The sequence below is a fragment of the Erinaceus europaeus genome, chromosome 20 (assembly GCF_950295315.1).
Source record: "Erinaceus europaeus chromosome 20, mEriEur2.1, whole genome shotgun sequence".
In the NCBI taxonomy this organism is placed as follows: Eukaryota; Metazoa; Chordata; class Mammalia; order Eulipotyphla; family Erinaceidae; genus Erinaceus; species Erinaceus europaeus.
Window position 1 is genome coordinate 17,098,806 of NC_080181.1, and position 21,611 is coordinate 17,120,416.

At 45.5% G+C, this 21,611-nt stretch overlaps 1 long non-coding RNA gene across 1 annotated transcript in view; it reads left to right on the forward strand.

The window, feature by feature from the left end:
• The window catches only part of LOC132534999 (uncharacterized), a 380,416-nt gene that overhangs the window by 152,834 nt on the left and 205,971 nt on the right, over positions 1-21,611 (forward strand). The window contains exon 2 of the long non-coding RNA XR_009546770.1: positions 14,488-14,586. This is a non-coding gene — a long non-coding RNA (uncharacterized LOC132534999). The remainder of the gene's footprint in view (positions 1-14,487; positions 14,587-21,611) is intronic.

A 21,611-nucleotide genomic window follows, 5' to 3' on the forward strand; every position in this document is an offset into this window, starting at 1 on the left:
CTGGGACTTGCATAATCATTATGCTATCTACCCCTGCCCTATATTTATTTATTACCAGACACTGTTCAGTTCTGGTTTATGGTGGTACTGGAGGTTAGGCCTGGGACCTTGAAGCCTCAGGTATGAAGGCCTCTTTGCATAAGCATTATGCTGTCTCTTTCACCCTGCCTAGTCATTGCTGTAGAGAATACCACATGTTGCTGTGAAAAAATGTGTTCTTTGGATGATGCTGTTGTTATCTCCTTCTAGTTAGTTTGCTTGGTCAGTTCGAGAAGGGAAGACCACATGCATTTGAAGTTGGATTCCAGTGTGTGAAGGAATCTGCACTTCCTACTCACTTTTTACTCTTTGGATTTAGTATTTCCCAAATGAAATCCTAGAGTGTTTAGCAGGCCTCTTCCTCTTCCTCCTAGGCTATCTTTAAGTCTTATCTCCGTAGCACTGGAAGACTTGTAAAAGATACAGATACAGATATTTCCACTTAATGCTATTTCAAAGAACAATTTTCATCCAGTTCTTAGAGACTCAGCTGCTTACATGGACTTTGGGGTCAAGGGCAACACACACAGGTCTCAATCAGAGGAGAGGGCCACTCCCTCTAGACTTCACCAGTAGGCTTCCTTCTTTCCTTTCTGTGAGTGGCATGGCATCACCTCTGGGTGGGGCTTCACATAGGCTTAGGCAGCACACAGATGCTGAAGACACTGAAGCATCCCTGACTGCTATGACCTGTATTTTTTGTCATTGTTGTTGCTGCTATTGTTGTTATTGCTGCTATTGTTGTTGCATAGAACAGAGAGAAATGGGGAGAAGAGGGGAAGACAGAGAGGGGGAGGGAAAGACAGACACCTGCAGACCTGCTTCACCTCTTGTGAAGCGACCCCCCCCCCGCAAGTGGGCAGCTGGGGGCTCAAACAGGGATGCCTATGCCAGTCCTTGCACTTCATTCCATGTGTGCACAACCTGGTGCGCCACTGCCCGGCCCCACCTATACTGTTTCTAATGATGAACTTAAAAAAAAGATATTTCCGGGGGTCTGGGGGTAGCGCACTGGGTTGCAAGCGGTGAAAGCAGGTCTGCAGGTGTCTTATCTTTCTCTCCCCCTCTGTCTCCCCCACCCCCTGCCCTATCCAACAACAATGGCAGCAATACTGAGGACAACAACAATGGAAAAAAGATGACCTACAGGAGCAGTGGATTCACAGTGCAGGCACCAAACCCCAGTGTTAACCCTGAAGAGAGAGAGAAAGAAAAAGAGATATTTCTGTGTGTGTGTGTATGTGTGTATTAGAGAGAGAAGGAGAAGAGGAGAGGGAGAGGGAGAGGGAGAGGGAGAGGGAGAGGGAGAGGGGAGAGGGGAGAGGGAGAGGGAGAGGGAGAGGGGAGAGGGGTAGGGGAGAGGGGAGAGGGAGAGGGAGAGGGAGAGGGAGAGGGGAGAGGGCAGAGGGGAGAGGGGAGAGGGGAGAGGGGAGAGGGGAGAGAGAGAGAATATCACCATGTCATGTGTGGTACCAGGGATTGAACTCTGGACCTCATGCCCTATGCTTTACCACTGTGCTAGCAGCTCTAATGAAGCTGGTTTTGTCCTTGGGCTCATTTGGGCTGCCCTGGTGAGAGAAGAGGCTGCACAAAGACATGTTCCTCCTCCTCCTGATCATTGCACCTTCCCTTCTGGGACCATACCAAGATGAAAATCCTGTTAGGAAAGGGGCACAACTCACCCGGTGTCTGTCCCCTTCTGGCATCTTTGAAGCAAAGACCTGAGGGCTGACAGGTCTTTTCCATTCCCCAACCTCACAGCCATGTTTGATCAGGTGGCTCAGCCCTGGGACAGATGTTTATAGATCACAAATAGCTGGGGGAGGGGTGGTGGGGGTGGTAGTGGGGTGGCACTGAACCTCAGCCTTCATATTCTGGATGTTGTGTAAGCTCTGAATTCCAATTTCTGTCTCTTTGGCCCACAAAACAGTTGAAAGCTCTTCTCAACTTCATGGTGTCTTAGCTGCTGCTCTGGGCTTGTCCACATGTGAATCAGTGAAGGAACAACTTGAGGGAACAGCATTCCTGACTGAAGGATGACTCTCACACTTCTCTGCTTTCTGGGATTTTGTGACTCCTGAATCGTGGCTTCCTGTTGAAACTAAAACTTAAAAGGGGCTTAGGCTGTGGCGCGTCAAGGATGGACTGTGGGACAGGCAAATATCTAGGTGCTGCAAAATAACCGGCTCCATTTAAGGTTAAGCAAAAGAGAGGTTTATTCATAAAATCACTGAGAATGTGAAGGGAGAAGCCTAGCTAGGAAAATAGGCAAAAGTCCAAAGTCTGCAAACTGAGTTACCCGATATTTGTATGCTGATCATTCCAGACTCCTGTTGGAGTCACAACAGCTTCCTTCATAGCTCTGATGTTTCTGCTTGTCTGTTTGTTTGTTTTTAAGATAGAGACAAAGAAGGAGGGGACAGAGAGAAGGCAAAAGAGATCACTGCATTGAAACCTCCTTCAGTGAGGGGGGAGCGAGGCTCAGACCTGGGTTGTGCACTTGGCAGAGATGCACGCTACCCAAGCGAGCTATTTCACCAGCTCGCTCTCCAGTGATTTTTAAGAGTTGTCTTGTGGCTTTGGAGGTTTTGGTTATTAGCCAGAATATTTATCTGACACGAGCCATTTGATCCCAGACAAAAATAGGAATCTTGCAAACAATTTTTTAATTTTTTTTTTTAATGACAGAGTTTTGTGACTGCTAACTCAACTCGGTGTTAGACTTGGAAATTACATAGAAAAGGGCTCAAGTGCATATGAGGGAGCCAGGGGAAGGATTAAGTTACTTGACACTCAAGAGGCTTGTTCCTGCTGCAGCCCACCTTGATCTTTGGAGTCACAATTCCATTTGGCTTTCTGCTGGCCTAGAAGAAAACTGGAGGACTCTACTGAGGCTTGAACAATAACTGGGGCACATGGGTGACATTTTGACTGAGGAAACAAGGACTGAGGCTGTAGAAAGAAGCTGAAGAGAAATACAGTGTGGTTTAAAGGAAATTCTTTTATTATTCTTTTTAAACTCCATGTATGGTTGTAAAATGATAGCCCTAAAATGTCATAATTTTGTGAAACACTAAAATTACTCACAGAAAACCAGTTCCCACACAGAATCACTTTTACTCGTATAACATTGGTTTGCAGTACTATAACATTTTAGAAGTACAGCTTCACATCTCTGTGAAGCATTTCACTCACTGTGCCGCCTCCAGTCCTACTTCCATCTCCTGAGTAGACTGACCCCTTGGCCCAGTCCTCCCTGCTCCCTTCCTTGAGCCCTCTGTCAGCCCAAGTGAAGAGTTGTTCCATGGGGTCTAAGAATTATTTCTGTTGTGTGTTGTCACTTCATTTGCTTCGGTTATTTATATTCCACATATGAGTGATACCATCCAGTAACTGTCTAAAAGGAGTTCTTTTCTAAAGAAGATGGATTGGAGGATCAATAGGAAATAACTCATTCCCTATCCATGAAGGCATTCAGGCATTCAGGCATTGGCCAGTTGGGGATGAGGTGTTACAGAAGGGATAAATACTGAGTGTGGGCGGGTTAGGGAGTCTAGCACACTCTGCCTGGTCCTGGGAGGCAAGTGTGTGCTGAATGAACACATGGTCTGCAAAGTTTCATGCAAGTGCCATGTCACTTCCATCACTTTATTTTCAGTTATTTCTTTATTAGATATTTTAACAAGAAAGACATAGAGGGATAGAGATAGTAGATAGATAGATAGATAGATAGATAGATAGATAGATAGATAGATAGAGAGAGAGAGGGAGAGAGGGAGAAAAGGGAGAGGGAGAAGGAGAGGGAGAGGGAAAGAGAGAGAGAGAGAGAGAGGGAGGGAGGGGGAGAGGGAGAGGGAGAGGGAGAGGGAGGGAGAGAGAGTGAGAGAGAGAAAGAGAGAGAGAGAGATTGAGAGATGAGTACATTGTTCAGCTCTGGTGTATGGTGGTGTTACAGGTTGAATCTGGGACTTGGTGCCTCAGTCATGAAAGTCTTTTTGCAGAACCATTGTGCTGTCTCCCCAGCCTGTAACTTCAGTAGTTTGAGAAGCAATATTTTTAGAAGTATGATGTAGTAAAAAAATCACTCAGGACTTGATGCTCCATTCCTCGAGTAGTTTAAGAAGGACAAGCAGGGAGAATACCCTTTCTATCCCTCCTCTCACAGCCACAAGCTGCACCTAGTCCAATAAATCCTTGTTAGGCTTTACATGGTAAGTTAATCTTCCATGCAAAAATATCTGGACCTGGACAAGGTGTGGACAGATATCTGGGGACGGTGAGCTCTTTCCCTGGTGATGGGCACTCCTACTTCATGCCCTTTAAGGGGTTGTAGGTGTGGGCTATGCGGGTGTCTGGCAGCCTGCCCTGGGAGCAGTGCCAACCAGGAGGTCACCTCCTAGCTGGCCCTCGCCTCCTGCCTCTCTGCGGCATTATCTCTGGTGCTGCCCCCCCCCCCCCATTCCCTCCCAGAAAGCTGGAGCAGGCAATCATCAGTTCCCCCAGCGTGGGGAGCTTGAGCTGGGCGCCTTCCCCAGCCCATCCCCAAGCAGTGCTGAGAGGACTGCTCTGACCAGCCAAACCCTGCAAATGGTGCTACTAAATATTTCATTCGGGCTTAACAACTCAATCTGCCTGCCATTATCCTGAGGGCCCCCGCAGCCCCCAGCTCCTTTCTGATTAACAAAGTAGCCAGCCGGGAAGATGTGCCCAGACCGTCACTGGAGGCTGCTCAGGGCGGGCAGGCGGGCGGAGGCGCAGCATTAAGCAGGAAGCATCGATTGCAGCATTAGCTAGCTTTTTACATTCCCAGGCAGACAATGCAAGTACCTTCAATTATCTTCAAAGCAACTGAAGGGAAGGAAATTGGTCTTAGATGTGGTAAATAGACTCCACAAAGTCCAGTGAAGCATGCAAAGTGAAGTACATGTTCAGGACCCAGGTGCCTGGCCACCAAGCCCATTCCAGGGCTGTTCAGCATCCAAAAGGCCATTGCAGGCTCCCATTCCTTCTACCCAGCCCCCAACCAATTCCTTGGTGAACCTGAGGGAATCCTGTGACCTGGCTCTCTGATCAAGGCAGCTACAGGGAGGCAAGGCGGGAGGGAGCCAGCACAGCACTGAATTTGCAATCAGTTTTGGGTTTCACTATGTCTCTACTGGTGTGTGATCTTGACTTAAAGGACAAAGGACCTCACCTCTTTGAGTGTCTGTTTCCTTTGTCATGAAGTGGGGCTAGAAAGATCTACCTTAGAAAGGAGTGGCCCTGCCTTTTAGGGCTCTAATCTTTGAAGGTTGGAACCTTCCCTCAAAGTGTCTTGGTCCTAAGGCTGATCACACTGTGCTGGGATGGTTGCTTTTCAGGCCTGTCCATTCAGTAGAGGCCGTAGAAGTGGTTCTGATCCTATGAAGAAGCTGGCGAAAAGTCATGAGCCTTCTCCCTATACTAAAAGCTCATGATCATTTGCCTCTAATTTCAAAGGATTTAGAGGAAGGGGGTTCACATCCTGGTTCACTGACTACATGGTGCCTGATACATGCATCATAATGCTATGTGCCTGTAGACTGATGCCGCAAAGACCATCTCAACCTTACAGTTTTGGAATCCTAAGCTGGGTTAATGGAGAATATCAGGACATTAGTTTTCTCCTCCACACTGTGGGAGAGTTGACTCAGTGTTGATGTCAATGACTCAAGGGGACATGCTCTGGCCCATTTGAGAGTTTCCTTATCTAGTCCTTTGCCTTAAAGGCTTTGTTCCCTTTCTTTTTTCTTTTTTTATTGATTTAATAATGACCAACAAGACTGTAGGATAAGAGGGCTACAAATCCACACAGTTCCACCACCAGAGTTCCGTATCCCACTCCCTCCATTGGAAGCTTTCCTGTTCTTTATCCCTCTGGGAGCATGGACCTGGGATCATTATGGAGAGCAGAAGGTCTGGCTTCTGTAATTGCTTCTCTGCTTGTAGCCTTGACCTTGAGCCAGTGCAGGGTAGGAGGTGAGGGACTAAGAGAAGAGGTAAGAGTGTGTCTGTGACAGAACCCCAGAGGCAGGTGGGGAAGGTGGTGCTGTGGGAAGCTGTTAGCAGCCTGCTCCTGGCCTGCATATCTCTCTCTCTCTCTCTCTCTCTCTCTCTCTCTCTCTGTCAGTCTCTCCCTCGGTGCTGGGACAGAGTGGAGAGCCAAGCAGCCAGCACCTGTGTGCTCCTGTCCGGTACCCCTGCTGGGTTAATCTGCTCGATGAGGGCGTCATTATGCACAGGCAATTTGCATAACCCTGGTGAGCCTCTGATTGCAGGGCACTGGAGTGCCTATTGGGGAGAGCTGGCAAGCAAGCCTGCCTTTGTCCTTTTCAGACCCGAGGGGGCACATCTGGGAGACCAAACTGGACCTGGGAGTACCAGTTTTCAGGGCGAGTAGAAAAGAGCCATTTAGGGCTTCCCACAGGCTTGTTTCAGGAGAGTCAACCCACTCCCCACCCCCTCAGCCTGTTGCATCTTCTCAGCTCAGCTCGGAATGGCTTCATTTTAAAAGGATAAACCTCCCCAGTGGTTGTTTGGAAGGAGTTAAATAAGTGCCCGCGATGGCTCCTGTTGGGGCTGTTTGGATTTGAAAAGAAAATGCTGAGATGTAAAGATATCAATATTTAATTGTCTCTTGAAGCCCGGGTTTTCAAGTAAGCAGCGGGGAACCAGCAGGTTCCTCTGACTGCCCATGCAAGCAGATGCACAGTGTGCGTGTGGTGTGTGTAGATGGCGGTGTGGGCTCCACCCAGTCCTTCTGTTGGCCCCCCCCCCCCCCCCCCCCGCTCTATTCCTGTTTGCCTTTGCCATCCTCCACCCGAAGAGACAGTGAAGCACAGGGCTGGAGTTGTGTTCTAACTCCTTTTAGTTCAGCAAACAGCTGAAAAACACCTGTTGGAGACCCTTTTTTGCCACCAAAGCATTTTTCCACCCAGCAGGGGGAGTTGATCCTTTGCCCAAGGCCTGTTGTTAGAAAGACTGTGCTTAAGCCCCTCCCCCCCCACTCCCCCAAGACAGGCGAGCATGTGGGAATGGCCTGCAGGGAAGAGGCCTGGATGAGGGGCTTCTGGGCCAGAACTCTTCTCCATGTGCCTGGAGTCTGGCAGATGCACCAGCAAGCTGCATCAAGTGGTTGCTGGATTTCCTAAACTTTCCCTCAGCTCTATGGCCTTTTCTGTCCATCTACACTGCCTCCCCTGAATGCTTAGCACTTTCCCAGAGAAAGATAGATATATTCCAGAGGGAAAATTGAGGCCTGGGGTAGTTAGTGAACCCTGAGAATAGCAGGAAGTTGAGGCAGAAGGGACGGAGTGTAGACTTAATAGATTCATTTACTTTTATCACACAGCACTGTCATGAAAGATTAAACAGGGTTACGGTGCGCAAGGACCCAGGTTTGAGCCCCCAGTCTCCACCTGCAAGGAAAAAGCTTCACAAGTGGTGAAGCAGTGTTGCAGGTGTCTCTCTGTTTCTCTCCCTTTCTATCACCCCCTTCCCCTCAATTTCTGTCTGTCTGGATCCAATAAATAAATAAAGATAATAAAAATTAAAAAAAGAAAGGGGGATGGGAGTAGATAGCATAATGGTTATGCAAAGAGATTCTCATACCTGAGACTCTGAGGCCTCAGGTTCAGTCCCCTGTACCACCATAAGCCAGAACTAAGCAGTTCTTTGGTTAAAAAAGAAAAGAAAGATTAAACAAACAAACCCAGAAAAACCCAGGACTTGTCCAGAATAGTCTTGTCACATGCAAGGGAAGTCCTGGGTTTGAGCCCTGGCACCACATGGTAGTGCCATAGATGACACAGAGGAAGCTCCACAGATAGCTGAGCAGTGCTGTGGTGAAAGTATCAGGCCCTGGAGACTCCTCGGTGATATCGTGTCTGCAGGTGACCCTGTGCACGTTCCTGGTGCCATGTAAGCAAAAACAAAACAGCAACAGCAAAAACCAGAAAAACCTAATGATTGGTTAAGGTTGTGGGGGCCCCTGGTTCCTAGCCCCCCCACCCCAGGGGGATTTCAGACACCCCAGGGAGATGCCAGACAGGCCTTGGCTGGATCAAGGGAGTGCAGCGCCATCCTGTCCTGTACCCTTGTGAACTTTCTCCACCCATGGGGCACCCACATAGTGGCAGTATCCCCAGGCCTCCTGGGGAAGCTAGTGCCTGTTCTTGTTTTCTGAGATGCTGGAAACTGGTGTACCCAGAAGGCGAGATCTGGCTCTGGGTATGGCAAGAGACCCTCCACTCAAGCCAGTAGGGTAGGAGGGGCCCTACTTGCCCCCTGGGCAGTTTGCTGGGTTACTGACTATACCTGACATTCTTCCAGCATGGCTGCAACTTCTGGTGATGGCAGGAAGGAATCCAGTGATTACAGGGTGCTGGGGTTGGAGGTGACCCAGAACTTCACATAGTAAATTATACTTTCTAGAGTCCCAAAGTCACTTACAGAGAGAGGCCTCCTCTCTATCCCCATATCCTCTGCCTCTGAGTGGCCAGATAGCCAAGTCCCTAAATGACCTTTAAAACAGTTTCTGGAAATCAAGGGAAACTCCCTCTGCCTGAGTTTCTCAAACCTGTGGCTTGCCAACCAGTGGTGACATTTGAACCACTTTCTCTTTAATTCCCTTCCATAGATTTCCAGGGGAAGTTTTTATAATACCATTTGCAATTCCATTCTAATGAATATGGATTAATTCTCTGCATTATAGCCATTGATCTTCGACCATTGATCTGAGGGATGGAGTATTATTACTCATGAATTTCTCCATTCTTATTGAGGGTTCCCTGGGGGCAGAGATGGGGGGGATAGATAACAAGAGAAGGAAAAGTGGCAAGTTTGCTTCACAGGAAATGATTGTGGGGCTTGGGGGAGGAGGGGTGAAATCATGTTGGTCACCAGAAAATCCCATTTACTTTTCTCCCCCCCACACCCCAAGAAAAAAAATTTTTTAATTATCTTTATTTGTTGGACAGTGACAACCAGAAATTGAGAGGATGGGGGAGATAGAGACAAAGAGACAGAGACACACCTGCAGCCCTGCTTCACCACTTGTGAAGCTTTCCCCCTGCAGGTGGGGACCGGGGGCTTGAAACCGGGTCCTTGTGCCCTGTGACATGTGCGCTCAACCAGGTGCACCACACCCGGCCCCTGATTATTCAACTTTAATACAAAGGAATGATCTTGTTGTCATTCTTAGAATTGGGAGGTGACAGAGAAGAAGAAACCACACGTGAATGAGGGGGATCTCTGGGCAGTTCTGGCACTGCTGCAATCTGACACACCGGGCAGGGTGTGCTGAGCTCAGACCTATGGAAGATCTCATGGCATAGACATGGTGGAGGCCGGGTTCAAAGGCAGGGCTTCCACCTATGTCTGCCACTCTGTTGTGCAGACCCTCCCCCCCCCCCCCCCTAGAGAGATGAATTAGTCAGGGTGTAATCAAGAGCCAGAAGCCATACCAGGTATTTTGAACATTTTAAACATAGAGAATTAACATAAAGAACTGTGAAGTGGCTCAGATGAATTGCTCACTAGCTGAAAAGGCAGAAGGGACCTCTAGAGGATCAGGGAAGTGGCAGCATAGGAAGCAGCTCCCACCCCAGGGCTGGAGAACAAAGGGAGGAAGAGACTCTTGAAAGAGGGGCCCCACAGAGCTGAAAGCCAGCCCTCTGAGGAAAGGGAACTACTTGGCTGGGACTGGTGTTGCTGCTGTGTTTGGGGGGTGGGCTCTCTGGTGGGGTTGGGGCCCACTCATTCCTTCTGAGGAGGGGGTCCTGTTAACTGGGAATGGTGTCTCTGATGGCCACAGTGAGGCCACAGCAGAAAAACATCAAACCCGATTGAGCTTTGGCCTTAAAACTGATCACCACTTTTGGGGAGGGGTGTGTGGCTGGAACAGGAAGTAGACAGGGCCCCCGAGTAGAAGGACTAAGCTCTCTGTTGTTCCTCTAGCCCTGCAAGTCCTCTCCAGATGCCCCAAGTGACAGGCGTGGTAGGAGCAGGTGGCCCAGGGGAAGCCCCCATTTCACAGAGTGGGCTTTATAAGGATGGGTTTAAATCAGAAAGATAAGGTTTCAGCTGTTTCAAGTTCCCTCTTTGCATTCTCAGCATCCATATCCCTCTTTCTACCCAGACTTGAGTTTCCCACAACCATAAACAATGGTTCTTTTATCTAATAAGATGTAAACATTTTAAAAAGTTTTATTAGAGATTTTAACATTGTCCTACACAATTGTCAGATTTCAGGCGCATTTCAGTCTTCATTCATGATGCATGTAAGTCATCACATCCTCCCCTGATGAAGGTCCTGTGTGCCCCCTCTCCCCCCACCTCCTGTAACCATCTTAATTCACATAATGTACAAGAGACAGTATGGTTATCATTTTTTAAAATTTTTTTGCAAGCTTGTTTGCTTTAGTCTTCTATATTCCACATGCAAAGAAACCATCTGGTAGTTGTGCTTCACTTCTTACGTCACTCAGCATAATCGATTCCAATTCTGTCCATTCTGTTCCAAGTATTACAATCTCATCCTTTGTGACTGTGGACTAGAGTTCCATTGTGTATACATCCCACAGCTTCTTTATTTATCTAGTCATCTGCTGCTGAGTCATTTAGGTTGTTTCCATACTTCAGCTACTGTACATAATGCCCCTATAAACACAGGGGCGCACATATCCTTTCAGTGTGCTTCTGTGTCCTTTGAATATACGCCTAGGCTTGGTATTGCTGCATCAGAGGGTGCTCCCCTGTAAATTTGTGTAAGTTTTCCATATGGGCTGTATGAGTTTGCGTTTCTACCAGCAGTGTGACAAATTTCCTTTCTGTCTACATCCTAGTCAACAATTGTCATTTTCTGTTTTGTTGATGTAGGACATTCTCATCAGTGTAAAGTGATAGCTCATAATGTGTGTGTTTGTTAGTTTTAACAATGAGAGTCATTCTTTGACTCTTCCCCAAGATGCACAATCTCAATAGTCATTGCATTTCACATCCATCTCCATGACATTATCCACTACCAAGGCCTGGGACCATGTTCCCAAAAGAACAATGTTATCATCACCAGAATATATTTTACTTCAAGAGTAAATCAAAGCATTAACCTCTTACTTGTATGACATAATAAGGGAAGATGAACAAGTTAATACACAGAAAGAAATACACAGAAATCATTGCTATAATATCTTTTTGCCTGCCTACCTAATTTTTCTTCTTCCACTGTTTCATCTTTTTGCGTTTTCACCATCTTCATGTATGATATCATCTGACCAGTGTTTTCTTCTTGGTGGAGTGACCCAAACCTTCCTCCCCAAACCCTTAGATCCTGCATTTCTTTACTCTCTATGATTTTCTGTTAATATTACTACAGAACATGGAAGTGGTGAGGGATGCTCCTGAGAATCCTTTGGACTCTTCACTGACTGCAATTAAATTTCCTTTTGGTATTAGCTATCCCAAGTCATGTAAGAACCGACTTTTTCCTCCCAGAGCTTCAGTGGCTCAGGGAACTTAGAATGGCTAAATGGGAATCTCAATTTCAATGGAAACATTCATGTTTATCCCTGTAGAAGATTTTCTCCCTTGGGAGCCAAGACTTCCAAACTAGCAGCAGAGCTCAAAGCTGCAGTGGATCAAAAGCAAAAGCCCCACAAATGAGTTGTGAGTTTTAATATTGAGAGAAACCTCTTCCGATTCCATCCCATTCATTCTGCAATCTCTGCATCTTATTTATAGGAAAATAGCAGCATTTAACAGTCATGGAGTCAAAGTATAGAAGCACTCTGTAGGGCAAAACGGCATCATTTCAGGGGGTTATCTCATCTACCAACCGGAACCACAGCTGAGACCTCAGTAGCTAATTTACTGTTCTTTAGGGCTGGTTGTTTCTGGGCGATGAGGTATATAACCAGAGCAAATTCCATGGGCCTCAGAAGTGTGGCCCACTGCCACACTTCTTTTCCTGAGAAATGAACTCCTTAATTAGAGGCAGGGTTATGAGAAATACCACAGTGGTGAAGACAGAATCCTGTAAGGTCATGGATGGTGGTCCTGACGGAAGCATTACAAGCAAGGACATCACATCCAAACCCAGAACGTATGTTCTGTCCCACTGAGGACAGCTCTGTCTCCTCCATGAGAGCAGAGACCCATAATCAAGCTGTAACTGGGAAATGGTGCCACCCAGGTTGCTCAGTGTTGCCCTCTGTTTTGGGTAGTGATAAGCAAGTCAACCTTGATGAGAGTGGGAGTATATGCTGTTGATCCCATGGCTAGCTTCCATCCATGTCACCATGGACATTTAATGCATGGATCCTTCAAACATGGCTGGGCTGGAGAAAAGGCTGACATCCAATGAATGTGAGCATTCTATTGGCACAGTATTCCCTTGGCTTCATAGCTGGAGGGGTCACCCCAAATTACTCACGACACCTGCATGGAAAATATTCATCTGGGGGGGGGGGAAGAAAATTTTCATCTAATCAGGTTCAAGCTCAAGTTCAACAGGTAGAGCCCACCCACCTGACCCTCCCTTTTCCTTGGGAGCTTTTATAGTAGCTGAATGTATAATTAATTCTGTTGGCACTTAACTCTGCCTGCCTTGCATTAAACTTTACTGGGAAAGATGTGTTTCAGGATGTTTTAAATTAGTCCTTGAAGGTAGCAGCCATGGTGTAGATGTCTTAGAATCAACAGACTCCCCTTTTCAAAGATTCCTCTGGAGTACAGCACCATGTATAACCCATCATCACGATGCACATAGTGAATCTTGGAGGGTAGTTCTTCAGTCTTCAGGGCACTTGATTAGAAGTGATGTTGTGAGGAATACCTTAGTTGGCATCCTGGCTGGAATATTAATGGACCCGTTCACTATTTGATTGAATTTTTTTCTGGGTCATGGGACACCTGGTCAGGCATTGTGTCCATGGTCATTGTCACATGCTTGTTGGTACACTTCCATAGACATAAGATGGAAACTTTGATCCAAAGCAGTGATGTCTGGAAAACTATGTTGATAGGTTGGGCAGACTCTGAACCCTTGAATGATAGCACCAGTGAAGGTATAGGTAGAAAAGACAGACTTACATCTTGAGTATCAATTCTGGTAAGGAGAAATTGATATCTCTTGTAGGGTGTGAGTGTTCTGATGTGATGAAAGCTTTTCACATGGCTGACCAGTTTCCTGAAGAAATTATACCACATCAAGGCTTGAGGGTAGTCAAGACAGCCGCCAGTGGAAATATTAAATAATACACAACGAAAGGGAACCTTTTATTGTTGAACAACTGTGTAACTTCCATCCTTGCCATCCTGTCATTCTGTTGATGGTCAGCTAAGGAGACAGGTTGGTAGACATCAAAGGATGCATCTACCTGATTGTTGAGGGCTTCTTGGGTAGTTGTCAGCTTCTGTTGGACCTGAGAAGACTGGAGATCTGCATGTTCCAGTACCACCTTGGCACTGTTTTTTTTCCCCTCCTCTTCAGACCTCCCAGCTCTCAACCACACCTGGCCCCAAGATTGTGTATATACATAGCTCTGATTTCTTCCTCTCTTTCTGTAGTGAATGAGGATACGTAACATTCCTTGTCTGCCCATGGACATATTCACTACTGAGAAAGTTTTCTGCAGTAACTCTTGTGTAGGCCTTTAATGCACCTGCAAGCTTTGACCAGTATTTGACCAGTATTTGATATATTTTTTATTTTTCTGTTTTATTTTTTAAATTTTGGTTGGCTATAGGAACTCTTATATCCCGTGAGTTGAGGAATGTGAATTGGGGCAGAAGCAGGAGTGAATAGATGTAGGAGAAGGCATGAAAGCCTGGATCACCTATTAGTCTAACTCACTCATGTCTTCTGGACCTGCTCTGCTTCTTTCCAAAATGTGCCGTTCCTCTTGTCTGATCTCATATTGCTGTTATACCCGTTCAGCGTTATAACTTTGTTGATCTGATAAAATCCATGCTAACAGGTAGCTCGGATACATAGTTCTTTGGTTTTGCCGGGGTTGAGTCTCTACTAAGGCACGGTCACATGTCAGCAGTCTCTCTAGTTGGTACTTGCTCAGGATTCCACAGAACACCCTCATGTATCATGGCTACCGCTCTGCTCCTGGTTCACGTGGTTGGAATGACTTGACAGCTTCCCCTGCAGCCTGCATCCTGCAGCGCCTGTCCCTGTTGAAAGACTTCACAGCCATCTCCCAGTGAATCAAAACAGTATTCCCAGATGCAGTGTCTACATCAAATATACGCCTCTCTGTGTAGGAGGTGTGAGATGCAAGGACTTGTTTATCTTAGAGAAAACGTCTCAACCTGCTCCAGACCACCAGACTCCTAAAAACTTCATCTGTCGGCTAGGAGCCTGAATCTTCATGGACTTTTTTTTTCTTCTACTTATTTCTTGCTCTCATTTTCTCTCACTAGGCTCTATAATAGTGCTACTCCAAGTGTTCTTTGTGGACCAGTGCCAGCTTGTGAACTGTTTGTTGCTCTTCTATGATGAATAAATGAAGACATTGAGAGGTAAGCCTTCAGAAAATTTTATAGCAATGTAACATCATTGTGGCATCTAAGCTCCTGATTAGTGAGTTGTCTCATTTAATCTTGTTAGACCCATCTGGTCTACTGAACTCCCACAATGAGTTGTAGGTAGTGGTAGCTGTGTATGCATTAGAACATGTTTTCTTAACTTAAGGCTACTTTGTCGACTCCTCTGTGTGTGTGAAGTCATGGGTCAATTTCCTATATTAAGAGATACTCTAAGTACTATCTCCTAATACAGAGTACTAGGACTGGCTAGTGAAGGGCTAAAGAGTGATTTTCAAAGTCCAGCATCACTGGTTTCATATTGGATAAAGTTAAAAATAAATGCCCAGAGTTTGCTTGAAATGCTTTTAAAATTTCTACTTTTATTTCTGGCCACGTGCCTCTTTAAGACTGGTTTCCCCACTCTAAGTGTTACATAATTAAAACCAATCCTAGAAATGGTATATATACACACAAATAATTTCTTGCCAGCAGGATTATCATCAACCCAACCTAGTTAACATAATTTTATAAGCAAGAAGAAAGTATGCTTAAAATTATTTAATATGGAGGGAACAATACTTCACTTACAACTTCTGTCTTCTTGTTGTAAATGAAGAGTGGTAAAAAGTTCTGAGTGTAGCAGTGATTTTCATGTCAACAATCAGTGTAGCCTGTTAAGGACATGCACTCAGTCTTCTCCTATAGCGTCTATTTTCTTCTTGTCACATTTATTGAAATGTGGTTTTATATCAGTTGAATCTAATAATTTAAAGATGGTTTTGTATGTCATTGGTTATTTTGTTTTGGTTTTGAGCGATTTAATTTTTACTGGGGTTTATGTGTTAGTCTGTGATAAACTGAGGGGGTGGTGGAAACTTGACCCTTGTCAGATTGTTTGAAAAGCACTAATGGAGAAAATCTGTTACTTGAATTCGCCAGCTGTAATCATGTGTATATGGACCCCTGTTAAGGTCTTCAGAATGTCAGGATGCGCAAGTTCATTGTGCACTATGTGATGGCAGAATTGACATTGCCCCCAGAAGGATGGTGCCAGTGTACTGATGACCTAACTATGCAAATACAGATTGTGCTTAATCTTTCCTGCTGATGGGGGTCGAGAATGCACTTCTAGATTAATGGCTTCATTCCAAATTGGGTTGCTATCATGCTGTATAGACACTCCATCTGCCATTGCAGATGCAATTGGGGATTTCAGCTCTTTGGTTTACACAAGTGCCTCCTCACCTGTCTGTGACCTGGGTCTTCACAGGCCTGTGGTAGGTCATTTGAGAGAGAGATGAGGTGGGCTATCACCCAATGCAGCTATGCTTCTTTGACGGTCATGGTAACCTCTGCAAAACTCTCAGTTGCATCACTGTTGGTGATAAAGTGTATTGGAAGTGAGTTTCAGAGGCTCCTACTGGATTATTAGGATCAACCTTAATAACCTTCACTTAACAAGCCAGGAAATCAATATAAGGCTTCTGCCAGAGGCCAACAAACCACAGGATGGCTTGACAGATTCTGTGGGTTCACTGTGGATAGGTGTGGACCCAACTCCATCTGTCATTTGCCCTCCATAAACCTCTACTCTAATCAGATATTCATGGTAACATTATGAATTTCCTGGTATCAGAGTCAGCTCAAATTCTCTATCTAATGGTCCTTGAAAATCAAGGTATTCCCTTTTCCCCAGGACACAGTCATCCCAACAAATGTCCTTGCACTAGAGGAAGTGGTGTGTGTGTGTGTGTGTGTGTGTGTGTGTGTGTGTGTATGAGAGAGAGAGAGAGAGGAGAGAGAGAGAGGGAGATTTTTAGTGATGTTGTAGGATTTTTGCACACTTTAATCCAGACTCTATTTCATGTATGGCCTCTGGATCTGCCCAATCTACAAAACGGATGAAGGGCTGTGCATTTCCATTGTGGTGGCTGATTGCAGTTTTCTCCTTGCCAGTCCTCACTTTGGAAAAACTCTAAAACCAGGGTATCACTATAGCTAGCTTTCTATTTCTCCGTGGCCATTTAACCATCATCACAGATCCCTGCAGCTCAAGCATTACTGACGGCCGCAGACCTTGAAAGCTATTTTGATGATTATACCCATTTTGCTACTCGTGGTTAAGTGCTGCTACCTGATTTAAAATCCCATACCCCCAGTTCTGTCAGTCAAATTTTAATCAGAGAAGCTGAACAAGTAGGGGGTATAAATGAAAAGACCTATGATAAGGAATTGACACACGTGATTGTGGAATTAACTTGGCAAATCTGGAGTCTGTAGGGTAAGCTCTCGGGATGGGCAAATTCTGACTCTCAGACCCGGGCTAAGCTGGTATCTGCAGGGAGAATTTCTCTTTCTCTCAGGGAAGCCTCAGCCCTTCTTTTAAGACCCTTTACCTGATTAAATCTGGCCTACCCAGGTAATCTAGATATGCCTCTCTTAGTCAACTGACTATGAACACTAATTGTATCCATAAAATGTTTTTACACCAACATCTGCATTAATCTTCTGTTCAGCAACTGGAGATTGTTTTGCTTGACCAAACTGACACACTGTGAAAGCCATTCATTCCAAACCACACTTCTGCCTGATGTATCTATCTACCTTGCGATCTCCAGAAACATGCCAACTCTTTTGCCCGAGGAGATCACAAGGTCCCTGGATGTTGCTTACCCTCTTTGTCTCATATCTGAAATGCAGAGAAATTAAGTTAACTGTCACTGTATATCCAGTGCTAGACAATAACACAATAAGAGAAGGAACAGCATTAAACACATTTACATCTAAGTATATTTATATTATTACAAATATGTTTGTATTAAAATATAAAATATATTGTTTCATAAAGTTGAGGAAGAAATTATTTCTAAAATTGACCAGTGCCATTGCTGGTATGCATAACTATCTCATTCTGCTCCATCCTCTCTGTTCCTTTTGTCTTCAGCAAGCACCTGACTGGTCTCGTTTCTTTTCCTGATAGAATGACCCGGACCTTCATTTCTAAAGGTTTGGACCATTAGCAATCCTGATTGAATCGCATCGGTGTAGTTTTTCCATTGACCGTAATCACGGGACCTGGGGTACCCGAAGAGGCCTCAAGGGAGCTCCTGTACTCCAGACATACCTTTTCTCATCTCCACTGTGTAATGGCAACTCCAATTCTCTTTGGTAATCAGGATCCATCATCCCCACCAGTGCAATAATCCTCTTCTTTGTCTATTGATTCAGAGAGGTGAGGAGCCCAAAGTGGCTAGGTGGCAGTCATCCAGTTCACTGCAGCAGTCGCTGTGACTCCTGGTGGAAACACTCTTCTCTTTGGCACTAAGGCTTCTAGACAGGCAGAAATGATTGCCCAAGGGACAGGACGTGAACGTCTTTTTTTTTTTTTCCCCCAGTGGAGCAGGGGAGTAAGAGTGGAACCACTTGCATTTCTGCTTGGTGATGCTTGGATTCATGAATCATAGCCCCATACATTGAATGCTGACTTAGAGCTTATATAATCTTCTAGCAAACCTTTCCCCAGCCCCACAAGGTAGTGGCACTTAGTGTCATAATCAAGTCTTCAAAGGCTGTTCCACTGTGCTATCCAGTTAGATGTTTCAGGATAATGGAAAACATAATAAAACCCAGGAATCCCATGAGCCCGGGCCCATTACCACACTTAATTTGCTGTGAAGTAAATCCCTTGATAAGAAGCAGTTCTATATAGAATACTGTGATGGCCGATAAGGCATTTTATAAATCATTGAATGGTAGTTATGTCAGAAGTAAAAGTCTGCTCTGGCAAGAACTAAGCATGCTTTTTTTCCCCATGAGGATCTTGGTAAAACTAGTGCTAGGTAAAGGACTCCAGTGTTGATATTTTCTTTTGACAAATTGAGCATGCAGCATTAGCTGAAGTTGGGTGAGCTGTTATGAGTAAAAGTCCATGTTGCTAAACCCATGAGTAAGCTCTGTCCCTCACAATGGGAACTTTGTTCACGAACCCACTTAGCAGTGTCAGGGAAAGAAGCCGTCTGGTGTCTGAAGAGTGGCCTTCTATGTACTTGCTTACTAAAACCACCTGTCACCGTTTAGTGAGCCTGCAGAACACAAATATCTCCACATCCTTGCTCATTCACAGATGTAGAGCTGCATACCTCTTTCCCAGACCTGTCATTACTTTGACAGCTGTGTTCCTTCCAGTTTTCTGATGACTCCGTCAAACTATTTGCCATAGCTAGTGAATTGATCTAGGCTCATACCTCTGGCCATTTCTACTTCCAGACAGCATGAACAACCAGGTACACAGCTGCTGGTGGTGTTAGTACATCATGCACAACCAACTGTAGGCTACGATGGGCTTTCTCTTCCTCGGTCAGCTGACTCTCTGTGTAGCCACAGATGCAGAACTAGAGAAATAAGATAGTAGGGGATAAATAAGATAGTAGGAGGAGTAGGGGCTTTGGACTCTTGGGCTAGTTCCTCAAGCACTTTGCATTTGAAACTTGTTTGGACCTGACTTCTTGTCTCTCTTTTCTGTTTGATTTGCTAAGACAGTGTTGGTTTGCACATTTGACTGGTGATGCAGACTAAACGCAGCCCAAGCCAGTTAGCTCAGGTCACCTGCGTGGTAACTTACTGGTCGTCTCAATGGAGACACCGAGGAAGCAGTCAAAGCTGCTTCTTGAAAGCATGGTCAACTTTCACAGAAGATGTCAGGGCTTTGCTCCCTATATTCCTAAGTTCCCTGGAAAGGCCTCCCAAATGCTGTAGTCAACAGCAACTGATCTACTGGATCAGGTGAACCAAGACTACTTTTGATGGCAGCCTGAACCCGTTGGGGAACCTTCTCTTATTCTGCGACCTACTCACAACACTAGCAGATTTGGGAGGGTCATTTGGTAAGTGGTTTCGGCTAGCCATACCCAAAGGAGGAATACTAGTTGCTTCCAGAATCCAGAGAGGCCTCCCATTTTTTTAAAAAACATTTTCTCTCTCTCTCTCTCTTTAATATTTATTTATTTATTCCCTTTTATTATCCTTGTCGTTTTAATTTTTATTTATTTATTCCCTTTTGTTGCCCTTGTTGTTCTATTGTTGTAGTTATTATTATTGTCATTGTTGGATAGGACAGAGAGAAATGGAGAGAGGAGGGGAAGACAGAGGGGAAGAGAAAGACAGACACCTGCAGATCTGCTTCACCGCCTGTGAAGCAACTCCCCTGCAGGTGGGGAGCTGGGGGCTTGAACCGGGATCCTTGCACTTTGTGCCACCTTCGCTTAACCTGCTGTGCTACCTTCCAACTTCCGGGCCTCCATTTTTTAACTGCTAGGAAAGTGTGGCTGCAACAACTCGCCTCATATCACTGCCTCCTCCCTAGCCCCCAATACCTGACATTTTGCTAGATTCATTACATCTTCTGGCACACAAGTGTCACACCAATATATTTCAGAACAGTTCATCCTTCCTGCTCACCAGATGCAGTTGGCATCATGCTGCCAGTGTTACCAACCACCTAGTGTCTGCAGGAGGGGAAGGGTATCAGATGCCCTGTGAGCTAAACTGTGCCGTATACTTGAAGAGTGGGCCAGTGAAGGTATGCTATTGGCCTAGCCAGCTGAAAGATAACTGCTTTTGGGGGTCCTTCTGAAGAGGTATTGGGTATTGAGCAAAAACACCAGCTCAATAGCTGCTTCCCAGCCACCAGGGGATGTATTAATTTGCTCAAGCAACAAAACCACATCTGGAACAGCAATTGCAATTGGAGCCACCACCTGACTAAGTTTATGATAAGTCATTGTCACTCTCCAAGATCCATCTGTTTCCTGCTTAGATGGGTTAAACGGAGATGTGGGAGTCACCACACCCGCAGCTTTCAAGTCCTTAAAGCTAGCAGTAGTCTTCAAATCTCCTCTGAAAACTCTTGTGCTACTTTGGTTTACTATTTCTAGGCCCAGGCAGTACTAGTGGCTTCCATTTATCCTCTCTCACTGTAATAACCTTCCCTCCACCAGATGAGAAACCGATGTGGAGTTTCTGTGAGCTACTGAGCATGTATGTACCTCCTTCCACAGTCCAGGAGGACTGGGGTGAGAAGCCCGGCAGCACAGAGTCTGCGGCCCACAGGGTCCACTGTGAGATGAGCCTGAACTAAAAGTGTCATTGAGTATCGGACCCCTCCAGGGTTCTCCACCCACAGAACACCTGCTCTTAACTAGTGTGCCTCAGTACCACTCAGGATCACCAGTACTTAGTAATAGAACCCCTTCAGAGTCAATATCCATGAATCCCTGGAAGGTGTGAGTATGGCTTTTCCACCAGAGCACACGTGGACTGGTAAATGACTGTGAATCCCTTGGAAAACTTAGTGGAAAGAGGAATAGCACATGCTTCTGGTACTGCAACAGAGTCTTTCCTCGAGTGGATCTGGACTCCTTTGCTTATAAAAAATTCTTTTGTAAAAAAATATTTATTTATTTATTTATTTATTCATTCCCTTTTGTTGCCCTTGTTGGTTTATTGTTGTAGTTATCATTGTTGTTACTGATGCTGTCGTTGTTGGACAGGACAGAAACAGAGAGAGGAGGGGAAGACAGAGGGGGAGAGAAAGACAGACACCTGCAGACCTGCTTCTCTGCTTGTGAAGCGACTCCCCTGCAGGTGGGGAGCCTGGGGCTCAAACTGGGATCATTGTGCCGGTCCTTGAGCTTTGCGCCACCTGCGCTTAAACTGCCCAACTCCCTAAAAACTCTTCCTTCCTTCCTTCCTTCCTTCCTTCCTTCCTTCCTTCCTTCCTTCCTTCCTCCCTCCCTTCCTTCCTCCCTTCCTTCCTTTCTCCTTTTTTCTTTCTTTTCTTTTTCTTTTTTGTACTATTAAAGGGTTAATTGCATTTAAAATAATTATTAAAGGGACTTCTGTCATCTTCTTAATTGTTTCCTTTTTTCTTTTAAAAAAATTTTTTATTTATAAAAAGGAAACGTTGACAAAACCATAGGCTAAGAGGGGTACAGCTCCACACAGTTCCCACCACCAGAACT